Source organism: Chiloscyllium punctatum, chromosome 30 (assembly GCF_047496795.1).
Source record: "Chiloscyllium punctatum isolate Juve2018m chromosome 30, sChiPun1.3, whole genome shotgun sequence".
In the NCBI taxonomy this organism is placed as follows: Eukaryota; Metazoa; Chordata; class Chondrichthyes; order Orectolobiformes; family Hemiscylliidae; genus Chiloscyllium; species Chiloscyllium punctatum.
The window spans coordinates 60567971-60584457 of NC_092768.1; the positions used below are offsets into that span (position 1 = coordinate 60567971).

The 16487-nt window shown below is 49.8% G+C and overlaps 2 long non-coding RNA genes across 2 annotated transcripts in view; one reads left to right on the forward strand and one right to left on the reverse strand.

The window, feature by feature from the left end:
- LOC140455038 (uncharacterized) overlaps positions 1-340 on the reverse strand; it is a 321983-nt gene extending 321643 nt beyond the window's left edge. The window contains exon 1 of the long non-coding RNA XR_011952762.1: positions 215-340. This is a non-coding gene — a long non-coding RNA (uncharacterized lncRNA). The remainder of the gene's footprint in view (positions 1-214) is intronic.
- Positions 1-16487, forward strand: part of LOC140455037 (uncharacterized) — a 742733-nt gene that overhangs the window by 61398 nt on the left and 664848 nt on the right. The gene's annotated exons all lie outside the window — the stretch shown is intronic.

Consider the following 16487-nt stretch of genomic DNA (forward strand, 5'->3'; position numbering starts at 1 on the left):
CTTCAGAGAGGGTCACAGCATTTGGGTTTTAATTCCCCCTCGGGGAGTCCTGCCTCTCAGATCCTGGCGATTGACATTCTTTAACCCCAGGCTTCAAATCTGTTTTTAAAATGACAGGGCCGCAATCTGACAGGAGCCAGTTACCCAGAGGCCCCTAAAACCCAGGGTCCCCCAGAGGAGATTAAACCTCGGGGTAAATAAACACACAACTCACTGTGGGCCCCCATGGGGTGCAGCCTGTCAACCAGGCCTCAGGCCTCAGGCCCGTGCTCCCCCTCTGGAGGTTGTTCTTTCCTGGACTCGAACATTTTGGATCTTCACGTTGCAGCTTTCCAAACAAAAGTTCTTCAGGATAAAAGGGAGAAAAATTTAGTTGAATGGGGGAGCGAGAGCATTATGCAGGCAAGTTACACAGCAAGATCCCAGAGTTAAAAGCACCCCTGCCCATCCCCAATGTATTAATGTATCGAACACAGTCAGCAGTTAGGATGGAACATGGTGTGGGAGCAGATCTTCCCAGGGATTGGAAGGGGATAGTGAGGGAAAGGCATCAGATTCTTACACTCTGCAGTGACCTGGGATCAATTACCTTTTACTGAAAACAGTTCCCAACTTGTATGTGCCTGTAGCTCCCTCCAGTCTGAAACCCTCATGACCCTCTATCCTGTCTCCTATCTCTGAGCCAATGGTGTCTTCATTCTGTTACTGACCCTTCAGTCCCACTGGGATCATTTTTTCTCACCTTCTCTCATCCACATGAAGGAATTGGACCCTGACAATTCCATTTACACTGTCTCCCATCAATCTTCATAGGATCCATATCACAGAGGTTAGACAGTGTTCCCAGCAAACACTCCCAGGGCAGAGGGAGCACAGGGTTCCAGACAAAATAAAGCTCCCATTAAACTGTCCCCATTTAAATCCCCAGGGCAGGTAGAGAATGGGGTCAGATACAGAGTAAATCTCCCTCTACACTGCAGCATTTCAAATTCCCAGGCCATTTTGAGCTCGGTGTTAGGTACTGATTAAATCTCCCACTTCCCCCATCCTGTTCACATCAAACTCAATCAGGATAGCTCCATCACTGGGTTAGATACAGAGGATGTGTCTGTTTGGATTTCAGCCCCAATCCAGTTGGTGATGATCACGACCTTGTTAAGTGTGTTTGGGAATGGGGAGGGAGCTGTTAGGAGGGTGATGGTGGGATAGTGGGGAGCAGAGCTACCTTCCAAGCATTTGACCTGGGTTTGATTCCCGGCCATTACAGTGTCGCGATTGGTAAATAGCCTTTAAAAGGAAAAGCCCTGGAATGAAACGAGGAAATAAATCTTTCATTCTGTGGTAAACCGGATCTGTCAGATTGCTCCTTGCTTTTCCTGGTGATGGTTCCTGTGAATTGCAGTGTGGAACCGGGCAGCATTGCTCGGCATCTCAGAAGCTTTCCCCTCTGCTGCTTCCCATTTCTTATTGAAATATTGGGTACAGCACAAGGATGGGTTTGTTTTGTTCGAAAAGTGAGAGACTGCTCCCGTCAGGAACCTGAAATAATTACAGAAGCCGCTGGAAACACTGAACAGTCCCAACAGTTTCTGTAGTGGTGGGGAGGGAGGATTAATGTGTCAAATCTACACAAGGATAAAATAAACTCCAGCCTCAAAACAGTCAGAAATCCTGACTCTGCAAACATCCTTGTAAATCTTTTCTGAATCTTTACAAGTTTCACACCATTCTCCCGAGAGCAGAAAGACCAGAATTGTGTGGTTTATGGAATGTTACTATATCCGAACAGTTGCTGTTTATAGTTAAATAATGTTCATTTAGTTAAGTTTTCCAATCGAGTTCGGTTTGTCCAATCTTTCTTCCTTATGTTTGTGTTCCAACGATAGTGTGGAGTAAAGTGTGTTTTGATTCCAGCCTGGCAGTTTGACCAATCACATTGTAACGCCTTACACTTCCCTTCAGGAAATCAGGAAAAGGGGTCGAGACCATTTCCTTAAGGCAGAGGATTTTGGTCTGGTTCATAACATCCTCAATGTCATCAATCCATGTCCCTCCAGCCCTGAGCAATGATGTTTACAGATTAATGGAGGATACACAGACACATTCATCGGGATTATCTTGGACAGGAATCATTTGGGAATGATATTCCTCAGACCATCAACTCTCAGCTCGGTCAAGGATAAAGGCCAAGAATCCGGCACAATTGGGAAACAGCCCATTTCCCGGGAGACTGAGAGGTCACTAACAGAGTGGGAGCTGGAGAGTCAGGAACAGAATAACAGGGACAGTCCGCTCTGTTCACTGACCCTTCACCCCTCAGTGAATCCAGTGTCAGGAATGACTGCTATTAGTCAGACTGACAGAATGTGATCAGATACACACACTGTCCTTCCACATCATCAATATCTCCCAGCTCCCACCCTGTCTCAGCTCATCTGCCCCTCTGACATCTTCAATATTTTCATCGGGGCAGCATTAAGTGCCGTGCTTTGAGCTGAGCTGTCTTACCTTCTGTACTCTCTCTCTAAACGGCTCCAATTCCCCCTGATCCCTCTCCGGTTTAAGATGCTCCTTGACATCTGCCCCAATGAATGAGGTAGACCGTCACCTGACCCACCCAGAGAAGATCAGACTGACCCCACTCTGTCAATGTAACACACCCAGGGAAGAGCAGACTGACCCCACTCTGTCAATGAAACCCACCCAGGGAAGAGCAGACTGACCCGACTCTGTCAATGTAACCCACCCAGGGAAGAGCAGACTGACCCCACTCTGTCAATGTAACCCACCCAGGGAAGAGCAGACTGACCACACTGTGTCAATGTAACACACCCAGGGAAGATCAGATTGATCCGACTCATTCAATGTAACATACCCAGGGAAGAGCAGACTGACCCCACTCGGTCAATGTAACACACCCATGGAAGAGCAGACTGACCCCACTCTGTCAATGTAACCCACCCAGGGAAGAGCAGACTGACCACACTGTGTCAATGTAACACACCCAGGGAAGATCAGATTGATCCGACTCATTCAATGTAACATACCCAGGGAAGACCAGACTGACCCCAATCTGTCAATCTAACACACCGAGGGAAGCGCAGACTGACCCCACTCTGTCAATGTAACAAACCCAGGGAAGAGCAGACTGACCCCACTCTGTCAATGTAACACACCCAGGGAAGACCAGACTGAACTCACTCTGTCAGTGTAACACACCCAGGGAAGAGCAGACTGACCCCACTCTGTCAATGTAACACACCCAGGGAAGAGCAGACTGACCCCACTCTGTCAATGTAACCCACCAGGGAAGACCAGACTGACCCCACTCTGTCAATGTAACACACCCAGGGAGGAGCAGACTGACCCCACTCTGTCAATGTAACACACCCAGGGAAGAGCAGACTGACCCCACTGTGTCAATGTAACACACCCAGGGAAGATCAGATTGATCCGACTCATTCAATGTAACATACCCAGGGAAGAGCAGACTGACCCCACTCGGTCAATGTAACACACCCATGGAAGAGCAGACTGACCCCACTCTGTCAATGTAACACACCCAGGGAAGAGCAGATTGACACCACTCTGTCATTGTAACCCACCCAGGGAAGACCAGACTGACCCCAATCTGTCAATCTAACACACCGAGGGAAGCGCAGACTGACCCCACTCTGTCAATGTAACACACCCAGGGAGGAGCAGACTGACACCACTCTGTCAATGTAACACACCCAGGGAAGAGCAGATTGACCCCACTCTGTCAGTGGAACACACCCAGGGAAGAGCAGACTGACCCCACTCTGTCAATGTAACACACCGAGGGAAGCGCAGACTGACCCCACTCTGTCAATGTAACACACCCAGGGAGGAGCAGACTGACACCACTCTGTCAATGTAACAAGCCAAGAGAATAGCAGACTGACCCCACTCTGTCAATTTACCACACACAGGGAAGAGCAGACTGACACCACTCTGTAAATGTAACTCACCCAGAGAAGGGCAGACTGACCTCACTCTGTCAATGTAACACACCCAGGGAAGAGCAGACTGACACTACTCTGTCAATGTAACACACCCAGGGAAGAGCAGACTGACCCAATATGTCAATGTAACACACCCAAGGAAGAGCACACTGACCTCACTCTGTCAATGTAACACACCCAGGGAAGAGCAGACTGAACCCACTCTGTCAATATAACACACCCAGAGAAGATCAGATTGACCCCACTCTATCAATGTAACATACCCAGGGAAGAGCAGACTGACCCAATCTGTCAATGTAACACACCCAAGGAAGAGCACTCTGACCTCATTCTGTCAATGTAACCCACCCAGGGAAAAGCAGACTGACCCCACTCTGTCAATGTAACACACCCAGGGAAGAGCAGACTGACCCCACTCTGTCAATCTAACACACCCAGGGAAGAGCAGACTGACCCCACTCTGTCAATCAAATACACCCAGGGAAGAGCAAACTGACCTCACTCTGTCAATGTAACAGACCCAGGGAAGAGCACACTGACCTCACTCTGTCAATGTAACACACCCAGGGAAGAGCAGACTGAACCAATCTGTCAATGTAACACACCCAGTGAAGAGCAGATTGACCCCATTCTGTCAATCTAACACACCCAGGGAAGAGCAGACTGATAACATTCTGTCAATGTAAACACACAGGGAAAAGCAGACTGAACCCACTCTGTCAATGTAACCCACCCAGGGAAGAGCAGACTGACCCCACTCTTTCAATCTAACACACCCAGGAAAAAGCAGACTGAACCCACTCTGTCAATGTAACACACCCAGGGAAGAGCAGTACGACCCCACTCAGTCAATGGAACACACTCAGGGAAAAGCAGACTGACCCCACTCTGTCAATATAACACACCCAGGGAAGAGCAGACTGACCCCACTCTGTCAATCTAACACACCCAGGGAAGAGCAGACTGACCACACTCTGTCAATGTAACACACCCAGGGAAGAGCAGACTGACCCCAATCTGTCAATCTAACACACCCAGAGAAGGGCAGACTGACCCCACTCTATCAATGTAAGACACGAAGGGAAGAGCAGACTGACACTACTCTGTCAGTGTAACACACCCAAGGAAGAGCACACTGACCTCATTCTGTCAATGTAACCCACCCAGGGAAAAGCAGACTGACCCCACTCTGTCAATGTAACCCACCCAGGGAAGAGCAGACTGACCCCACTCTGTCAATGTAACCCACCAGGGAAGACCAGACTGACCCCACTCTGTCAATGTAACACACCCAGGGAGGAGCAGACTGACCCCACTCTGTCAATGTAACACACCCAGGGAAGAGCAGACTGACCCCACTGTGTCAATGTAACACACCCAGGGAAGATCAGATTGATCCGACTCATTCAATGTAACATACCCAGGGAAGAGCAGACTGACCCCACTCGGTCAATGTAACACACCCATGGAAGAGCAGACTGACCCCACTCTGTCAATGTAACACACCCAGTGAAGAGCAGACTGACCCCATTCTGTCAATCTAACACACCCAGGGAAGAGCAGACTGATCACATTCTGTAAATGTAACACACACAGGGAAAAGCAGACTGAACCCACTCTGTCAATGTAACCCACCCAGGGAAGAGCAGACTGACCCCACTCTTTCAATCTAACACACTCAGGGAAGAGCAGACTGATCACATTCTGTCACTGTAACACACCCAGGGAAAAGCAGACTGAACCCACTCTGTCAATGTAACACACCCAGGGAAGAGCAGTACGACCCCACTCAGTCAATGGAACACACCCAGGGAAAAGCAGACTGACCCCACTCTGTCAATGTAACACACCCAGGGAAGAGCAGACTGACCCCAATCTGTCAATCTAACACACCCAGGGAAGAGCAGACTGACCACACTCTGTCAACGTAACACACACAGGGAAGATCAGACTGACCCCACTCTGTCAATCGAACACACCCAGGGAAGAGCAGACTGATCACATTCTGTCAATGTAACACAACCAGGGAAGAGCAGACGAACCCCAATCTGTCAATATAACACACCCAATTAAGAGCAGACTGACCCCAATCTGTCAATGTAACACACCCAGGGAAGAGCAGACTGAACCCACTCTGTCAATGTAACACACCCAGGGAAGAGCAGACTGACCCCACTCTGTCAATGTAACACAACCAGGGAAGAGCAGACTGAACCCACTCTGTCAATGTAACACACCCAGGGAAGTGCAGACTGGCCTCACTCTGTCAATGTAACACACCCAGGGAAGTGCAGACTGGCCTCACTCTGTCAATGTAACACAAACAGGGAAGAGCAGACTGACCCAACTCTGTCAATGTAACACACCCAGGGAAGAGCAGACTGACAATACTCTGTCAATGTAACACACCCAGGGAGGAGCAGACTGACCCCACACTGTCAATGTAACACACCCAGGGAAGAGCAGACTGACCCAATATGTCAATGTAACGCACCCACAGAAGAGCACACTGACCTCACTCTGTCAATGTAACACAACCAGGGAAGAGCAGACTGACCTCACTCTGTCAATGTAACACACCCAGGGAAGAGCAGACTGAACCCACTCTGTCAATATAACACACCCAGAGAAGATCACATTGACCCCACTCTATCAATGTAACATACCCAGGGAAGAGCAGACTGACCCAATCTGTCAATGTAAAACACCCAAGGAAGAGCACACTGACCTCATTCTGTCAATGTAACCCACCCAGGGAAAAGCAGACTGACCCCACTCTGTCAATCAAACACACCCAGGGAAGAGCAGACTGACCCCACTCTGTCAATCTAACACACCCAGGGAAGAGCACACTGACCCCACTCTGTCAATCTAACACACCCAGGGAAGAGCACACTGACCTCACTCTGTCAATGTAACAGACCCAGCGAAGAGCACACTGACCTCACTCTGTCAATGTAACACACCCAGGGAAGAGCAGACTGAACCAATCTGTCAATGTAACACACCCAGTGAAGAGCAGACTGACCCCATTCTGTCAATCTAACACACCCAGGGAAGAGCAGACTGATCACATTCTGTCAATGTAACACACCCAGGGAAAAGCAGACTGAACCCACTCTGTCAATGTAACACACCCAGGGAAGAGCAGACTGACCCCACTCTGTCAATCTAACACACCCAGGGAAGAGCAGACTGACCACACTCTGTCAACGTAACACACACAGGGAAGATCAGACTGACCCCACTCTGTCAATGTAACACACCCAGGGAAGAGCAGACTGACCCCACTCTGTCAATCTAACACACCCAGGGAAGAGCAGACTGACCCCACTCTGTCAATGTAACACAACCAGCGAAGAGCAGACTGACCTCACTCTGTCTATATAACCCATGCAGGGAAGAGCAGACTGACCCCACTCTGTCAATTTAACACACCCAGGGAAGTGCAGACTGGCCTCACTCTGTCAATGTAACAAAACCAGGGAAGAGCAGACGAACCCCAATCTGTCAATATAACACACCCAATTAAGAGCAGACTGACCCCACTCTGTCAATGTAACACACACAGGGAAGATCAGACTGACCCCACTCTGTCAATGTAACACACCCAGGGAAGAGCAGACTGATCCTACTCTGTCAATGTAACACACCCAGGGAACAGCAGACTGAACCCACTCTGTCAATGTAACACACCCAGGGAAGAGCAGACTGAACCCACTCTGTCAATGTAACACAACCAGGGAAGAGCAGACTGACCCCACTCTGTCAATGTAACACAACCAGGGAAGAGCAGACTGAACCCACTCTGTCAATGTAACACACCCAGGGAAGTGCAGACTGGCCTCACTCTGTCAATGTAACACACCCAGGGAAGTGCAGACTGGCCTCACTCTGTCAATGTAACACAAACAGGGAAGAGCAGACTGACCCAACTCTGTCAATGTAACACACCCAGGGAAGAGCAGACTGACACTACTCTGTCAATGTAACACACCCAGGGAGGAGCAGACTGACCCCACACTGTCAATGTAACACACCCAGGGAAGAGCAGACTGACCCAATATGTCAATGTAACACACCCACAGAAGAGCACACTGACCTCACTCTGTCAATGTAACACAACCAGGGAAGAGCAGACTGACCTCACTCTGTCAATGTAACACACCCAGGGAAGAGCAGACTGAACCCACTCTGTCAATATAACACACCCAGAGAAGATCAGATTGACCCCACTCTATCAATGTAACATACCCAGGGAAGAGCACACTGACCTCATTCTGTCAATCTAACACACCCAGGGAAGAGCAGACTGACCCCACTCTGTCAATCTAACACACCCAGGGAAGAGCAGACTGACCCCACTCTGTCAATCTAACACACCCAGGGAAGAGCACACTGACCTCACTCTGTCAATGTAACAGACCCAGGGAAGAGCACACTGACCTCACTCTGTCAATGTAGCACACCCAGGGAAGAGCAGACTGAACCAATCTGTCAATGTAACACACCCAGTGAAGAGCAGACTGACCCCATTCTTTCAATCTAACACACCCAGGGAAGAGGAGACTGATCACACTCTGTTAATGTAACACACCCAGGGAAAAGCAGACTGAACCCACTCTGTCAATGTAACACACCCAGGGAAGAGCAGACTGACCCCACTCTGTAAATATAACACACCCAGGGAAGAGCAGACTGACCCCACTCTGTCAATCTAACACACCCAGGGAAGAGCAGACTGACCACGCTCTGTCAACGTAACACACACAGAGAAGATCAGACTGACCCCACTCTGTCAATGTAACACCCAGGGAAGAGCAGACTGACCCCACTCTGTCAATCTAACACACCCAGGGAAGTGCAGACTGGCCTCACTCTGTCAATGTAACACAACCAGGGAAGAGCAGACGAACCCCAATCTGTCAATATAACACACCCAATTAAGAGCAGACTGACCCCACTCTGTCAATGTAACACACCCAGGGAAGAGCAGACTGATCCTACTCTGTCAATGTAACACACCCAGGGAACAGCAGACTGAACCCACTCTGTCAATGTAACACACCCAGGGAAGAGCAGACTGAACCCACTCTGTCAATGTAACACACCCAGGGAAGAGCAGACTGACCCCACTCTGTCAATGTAACACAACCAGGGAAGAGCAGACTGAACCCACTCTGTCAATGTAACACACCCAGGGAAGTGCAGACTGGCCTCACTCTGTCAATGTAACACACCCAGGGAAGTGCAGACTGGCCTCACTCTGTCAATGTAACACAACCAGGGAAGAGCAGACTGACCTCACTCTGTCAATGTAACACACCCAGGGAAGAGCAGACTGACACTACTCTGTCAATGTAACACACCCAGGGAGGAGCAGACTGACCCCACACTGTCAATGTAACAGACGCAGGGAAGAGCAGACTGACCCAATATGTCAATGTAACACACCCAAGGAAGAGCACACTGACCTCACTCTGTCAATGTAACACAACCAGGGAAGAGCAGACTGACCTCACTCTGTCAATGTAACACACCCAGGGAAGAGCAGACTGAACCCACTCTGTCAATATAACACACCCAGAGAAGATCACATTGACCCCACTCTATCAATGTAACATACCCAGGGAAGAGCAGACTGACCCAATCTGTCAATGTAACACACCCAAGGAAGAGCACACTGACCTCATTCTGTCAATGTAACCCACCCAGGGAAAAGCAGACTGACCCCACTCTGTCAATGTAACACACCCAGGGAAGAGCAGACTGACCCCACTCTGTCAATCTAACACACCCAGGGAAGAGCAGACTGACCCCACTCTGTCATTCTAACGCACCCAGGGAAGAGCAGACTGACCACACTCTGTCAACGTAACACACACAGGGAAGATCAGACTGACCCCACTCTGTCAATGTAACACACCCAGGGAAGAGCAGACTGACCCCACTCTGTCAATCTAACACACCCAGGGAAGAGCAGACTGACCCCACTCTGTCAATGTTACACAACCAGCGAAGAGCAGACTGACCTCACTCTGTCTATATAACCCATGCAGGGAAGAGCAGACTGACCCCACTCTGTCAATTTAACACACCCAGGGAAGTGCAGACTAGCCTCACTCTGTCAATGTAACACAACCAGGGAAGAGCAGACGAACCCCAATCTGTCAATATAACACACCCAATTAAGAGCAGACTGACGCCACTCTGTCAATGTAACACACCCAGGGAAGAGCAGACTGATCCTACTCTGTCAATGTAACACACCCAGGGAACAGCAGACTGAACCCACTCTGTCAATGTAACACACCCAGGGAAGAGCAGACTGAACCCACTCTGTGAATGTAACACACCCAGGGAAGAGCAGACTGACCCCACTCTGTCAATGTAACACAACCAGGGAAGAGCAGACTGAACCCACTCTGTCAATGTAACACACCCAGGGAAGTGCAGACTGGCCTCACTCTGTCAATGTAACACACCCAGGGAAGTGCAGACTGGCCTCACTCTGTCAATGTAACACAAACAGGGAAGACCAGACTGACCCCACTCTGTCAATGTAACACAACCAGGGAAGACGAGACTGACCCCACTCTGTCAATGTAACCCACCCAGGGAAGAACAGACTGACCCCACACTGTCAATGTAACACACCCAGGGAAGAGCAGACTGACCCAATATGTCAATGTAACACACCCACAGAAGAGCACACTGACCTCACTCTGTCAATGTAACACAACCAGGGAAGAGCAGACTGACCTCACTCTGTCAATGTAACACACCCAGGGAAGAGCAGACTGAACCCACTCTGTCAATATAACACACCCAGAGAAGATCAGATTGACCCCACTCTATCAATGTAACATGCCCAGGGAAGAGCAGACTGACCCAATCTGTCAATGTAACACACCCAAGGAAGAGCACACTGACCTCATTCTGTCAATGTAACCCACACAGGGAAAAGCAGACTGACCCCACTCTGTCAATCTAACACACCCAGGGAAGAGCAGACTGACCCCACTCTGTCAATCTAACACACCCAGGGAAGAGCAGACTGACCCCACTCTTTCAATCTAACACACCCAGGGAAGAGGAGACTGATCACATTCTGTTAATGTAACACACCCAGGGAAAAGCAGACTGAACCCACTCTGTCAATGTAACACACCCAGGGAAGAGCAGACTGACCCCACTCTGACAATATAACACACCCAGGGAAGAGCAGACTGACCCCACTCTATCAATCTAACACACCCAGGGAAGAGCAGACTGACCACGCTCTGTCAACGTAACACACACAGAGAAGATCAGACTGACCCCACTCTGTCAATGTAACACACCCAGGGAAGAGCAGACTGACCCCACTCTGTCAATCTAACACACCCAGGGAAGTGCAGACTGGCCTCACTCTGTCAATGTAACACAACCAGGGAAGAGCAGACGAACCCCAATCTGTCAATATAACGCACCCAAATAAGAGCAGACTGACCCCACTCTGTCAATGTAACACACCCAGGGAAGAGCAGACTGATCCTACTCTGTCAATGTAACACACCCAGGGAAGAGCAGACTGAACCCACTCTGTCAATGTAACACACACAGGGAAGAGCAGACTGAACCCACTCTGTCAATGTAACACACCCAGGGAAGAGCAGACTGACCCCACTCTGTCAATGTAACACAACCAGGGAAGAGCAGACTGAACCCACTCTGTCAATGTAACACACCCAGGGAAGTGCAGACTGGCCTCACTCTGTCAATGTAACACACCCAGGGAAGTGCAGACTGGCCTCACTCTGTCAATGTAACACAACCAGGGAAGAGCAGACTGACCCCACTCTGTCAATGTAACACACCCAGGGAAGAGCAGACTGACACTACTCTGTCAATGTAACACACCCAGGGAGGAGCAGACTGACCCCACACTGTCAATGTAACAGACTCAGGGAAGAGCAGACTGACCCAATATGTCAATGTAACACACCCAAGGAAGCGCACACTGACCTCACTCTGTCAATGTAACACAACCAGGGAAGAGCAGACTGACCTCACTCTGTCAATGTAACACACCCAGGGAAGAGCAGACTGAACCCACTCTGACAATATAACACACCCAGAGAAGATCACATTGACCCCACTCTATCAATGTAACATACCCAGGGAAGAGCAGACTGACCCAATCTGTCACTGCAACACACCCAAGGAAGAGCACACTGACCTCATTCTGTCAATGTAACCCACCCAGGGAAAAGCAGACTGACACCACTCTGTCAATGTAACACACCCAGGGAAGAGCAGACTGACCCCACTCTGTCAATCTAACACACCCAGGGAAGAGCAGACTGACACCACTCTGTCAATCTAACACACCCAGGGAAGAGCACACTGACCTCACTCTGTCAATGTAACAGACCCAGGGAAGAGCACACTGACCTCACTCTGTCAATGTAACACACCCAGGGAAGAGCAGACTGAACCAATCTGTCAATGTAACACACCCAGTGAAGAGCAGACTGACCCGACTCTGTCAGTGTAACACACCCAGGGAAGAGCAGACTGACCTCACTCTGTCAATGTAACACACACTGGGAAGGGCAGACTGACCTCACTCTGTCAATATAACACACCCAGGGAAGAGCAGATTGACCCCACTCTATCAATGTAACATACCAAGGGAAGAGCAGACTGACCGCAATCTGTCAATGTAACACACCCAGGGAAGAGCAGACTGACCTCACTCTGTCAATGTAACACACCCAGGGAAAGGCAGACTGACCCCACTCTGTCAGTGTAACACACCCAGGGAAGAGCAGACTGACCCCACTCTGTCAATGTAACACACCCAGTGAAGAGCAGACTGACCTCACTCTGTCAATGTAACACACTCAGGGAAGAACAGACTGAACACACTCTGTCAATATAACACACCCAGAGAAGATCAGATTGACCCCACTCTATCAATGTAACATACCCAGGGAAGAGCAGACTGACCTCACACTGTCAATGTAACAGACCCAAGGAAGAGCAGACTGACCTCACACTGTCAATGTAACAGACCCAGGGAAGAGCAGACTGACCCCACTCTGTCAATGTAACACACCCAGGGAAGAGCAGACTGGCCCCACTCTGTCAATGTAACACACCCAGGGAAGAGCAGACTGACCTCACTCTGTCAATGTAACACCCAGGGAAGAGCAGACCGACCCCTTTCTGTCAATGTGACACACCCAGTGTTCGTTCAGATTGACCCCACTGTGTCAATGTAACACACCCAGGTAAGAGCAGACTGACCTCACTCTGTCAATGTAACACACCGAGGGAAGAGCAGACTGACCTCACTCTGTCAATGTAACACACCCAGGGAAGAGCAGACTGAACCCACTCTGTCAATGTAACACACCCAGGGAAGAGCAGACTGACCCCACTCTGTCAATGTAACACACCCAGGGAAGAGCAGACTGACCCCACTCTGTCAATGTAACACACCCAGGGAAGAGCAGACTGACCCCACTCTGTCAATGTAACACCCAGGGAAGAGCAGACTGACCTCACTCTGTCAATGTAACACACCCAGGGAAGAGCAGACTGAACCCACTCTGTCAATGTAACACACCCAGGGAAGAGCAGACTGACCCCACTCTGTCAATGTAACACACCCAGGGAAGAGCAGACTGACCCCACTCTGTCAATGTAACACACCCAGGGAAGAGCAGACTGACCCCGCTCTGTCAATGTAACACCCAGGGAAGAGCAGACTGACCCCTTTCTGTCAATGTGACACACCCAGTGTTCGTTCAGATTGACCCCACTGTGTCAATGTAACATACCTAGGGAAGAGCAGACTAACCGCAATCTGTAAATGTAACACTCCGAGGTAAGAGCAGACTGACCTCACTCTGTCAATGTAACACACCAAGGGAAGAGCAGACTGACCTAACTCTGTCAATGTTACACGCCCAGGGAAAAGCAGATTGACCCCACTCTGTCAATCTAACACACACAGGGAAAAGCAGACTGACCCCACTCTGTCAATGTAACACACCCAGGGAAGAGCAGACTGACCCCACTCTGTCAATCTAACACACCCAGGGAAGAGCAGACTGACCTCACTCTGTCAATGTAACACACCCAGGGAAGGGCAGACTGACCCCAGTCTGACAATGTAACACACCCACGGAAGAATAGACTGACCTCACTCTGTCAATGTAAGCCACCAGGGAAGAGCAGACGGACCTCACACCGTCAATGTAACACACCCAGGGAAGAGCAGACTGACCTCACCCTCTGTCAATGTACCACACTCAGGGAACAGCAGACTGACCCGATTCGGTCAATGTACCACACCCAGTGAAGAGCAGACTGACCCGACTCTGTCAGTGTAACACACCCAGGTAATAGCAGACTGACCCCACTCAGTCAATGTAACACACCCAGTGAATAGCAGACTGACCTCACTCTGTCAATGGAACACACTCAGGGAAGAACAGACTGAACCCACTCTGTCAATATAACACACACAGAGAAGATCAGATTGACCCCACTCTATCAATGTAACATACACAGGGAAGAGCAGACTGACCTCACACTGTCAATGTAACAGACCCAAGGAAGAGCAGACTGACCTCACACTGTCAATGTAACAGACCCAGGGAAGAGCAGACTGACCCCACTCTGTCAATGTATCAGACCCAGGGAAGACCAGACAGACTCCACTCTGTCAATGTAACACACCCAGGGAAGAGCAGACTGACCCCATTCTGTCAATGTAACACACCCATGGAAGAGCAGACTGACTCCACACTGTCATTGTAACCCACCCAGTGAAGACCAGACTGACCCCACTCTGTCAATGTAACCCACCCAGGGAAGATCAGACTAACCTCACTCTGTCAATGTAACACACCCAGGGAAGAACACACTGACCCCACTCAGTCACTGAATCACAACCAGCGAAGAGCAGACTGACCCCACTCTGTCATTGTAACCCACCCAGGTAAAAAAAAACAGACTGACCCCACACTGTCAATGTAACACACCCAGTGATTAGCAGACTGACCCTACTCTGTCAATGTAACACACCCAGGTAAGAGCAGACTGACCTCACTCTGTCAATGTAACACACCCAAGGAAGAGCAGACTGACCTCACTCTGTCAATGTAAAACACCCAGGGAAGAGCAGACTGACCTCACTCTGTCAATGTAACACACCCAGGGTAGAGCAGACAGACCCCACTCTGTCAATGTAACACACTCAGGTAAAAAAAAACAGACTGACCCCACACTGTCAATGTAACACACCCAGTGAATAGCAGACTGACCCCACTCTGTCAATGTAACACACCCAGGGAAGACCAGACTGACCCCACTCTGTCAATGTAACACACCCAGGTAAGAGCAGACTGACCTCACTCTGTCAATGTAACACACCCAAGGAAGAGCAGACTGACCTCACTCTGTCAATGTAACACACCCAGGGAAGAGCAGACTGACCCCACTCTGTCAATGTAACACACCCAGGGAAGAGCAGACTGACCCCACTCTGTCAATGTAACACACCCAGGGAAGAGCAGACTGACCTCACTCTGTCAATGTAACACACCCAGGGAACAGCAGACTGAACCCACTCTGTCAGTGTAACACACCCAGGGAAGAGCAGACTGACCCCACTCTGTCAATGTAACACACCCAGTCAATAGCAGACTGACCTCACTCTGTCAATGTATCACACCCAGGGAAGAGCAGACTGACCCCACTCTGTCAATGTAACACAACCAGGGAAGACCAGACTGACCCCACTCTGTCAACGTAACCCACCCAGGGAAGAACAGACAGACCACACTCTGTCATTGTAACACACCCAGGGAAGATCAGACTGACCCCACTCAGTCAATGAATTACCACCAGCGAGGAGCAGACTGACCCCTCGCTGTCAGTGTAACACACCCAGGGAAGAGCAGACAGACCCCACTCTGTCAATGTAACACAACCAGGGAAGAGCAGACTGACCCCACTCTGTCAATGTAACCCACCCAGGGAAGAACAGACTGAAACCACTCTGTCAATGTAACACACCCAGTGAAGAGCAGACTGACCTCACTCTGTCAATGTAACACACCCAGGGAACAGCAGACTGAACCCACTCTGTCAATGTAACACACCCAGGGAAGAGCAGACAGACCCCACTCTGTCAATGTAACATACCCAGGGAAGAGCAGACTGGCCCCACTCTGTCAATGTAACACACCCAGGGAAGAGCAGACTGACCCCACTCTGTCAATGTAACACCCACGGAAGAGCAGACTGAGTCCTTTCTGTCAATGTGACACACTCAGTTTTCGTTCAGATTGACCCCACTGTGTCAATGTAACATACCCAGGGAACAGCAGACTAACCGCAATCTGTCAATGTTACACACCCAGGTAAGAGCAGACTGACCTCACTCTGTCAATGTAACACACCCAGGGAAGAGCAGACTGACCTCACTCTGTCAATGTAAAA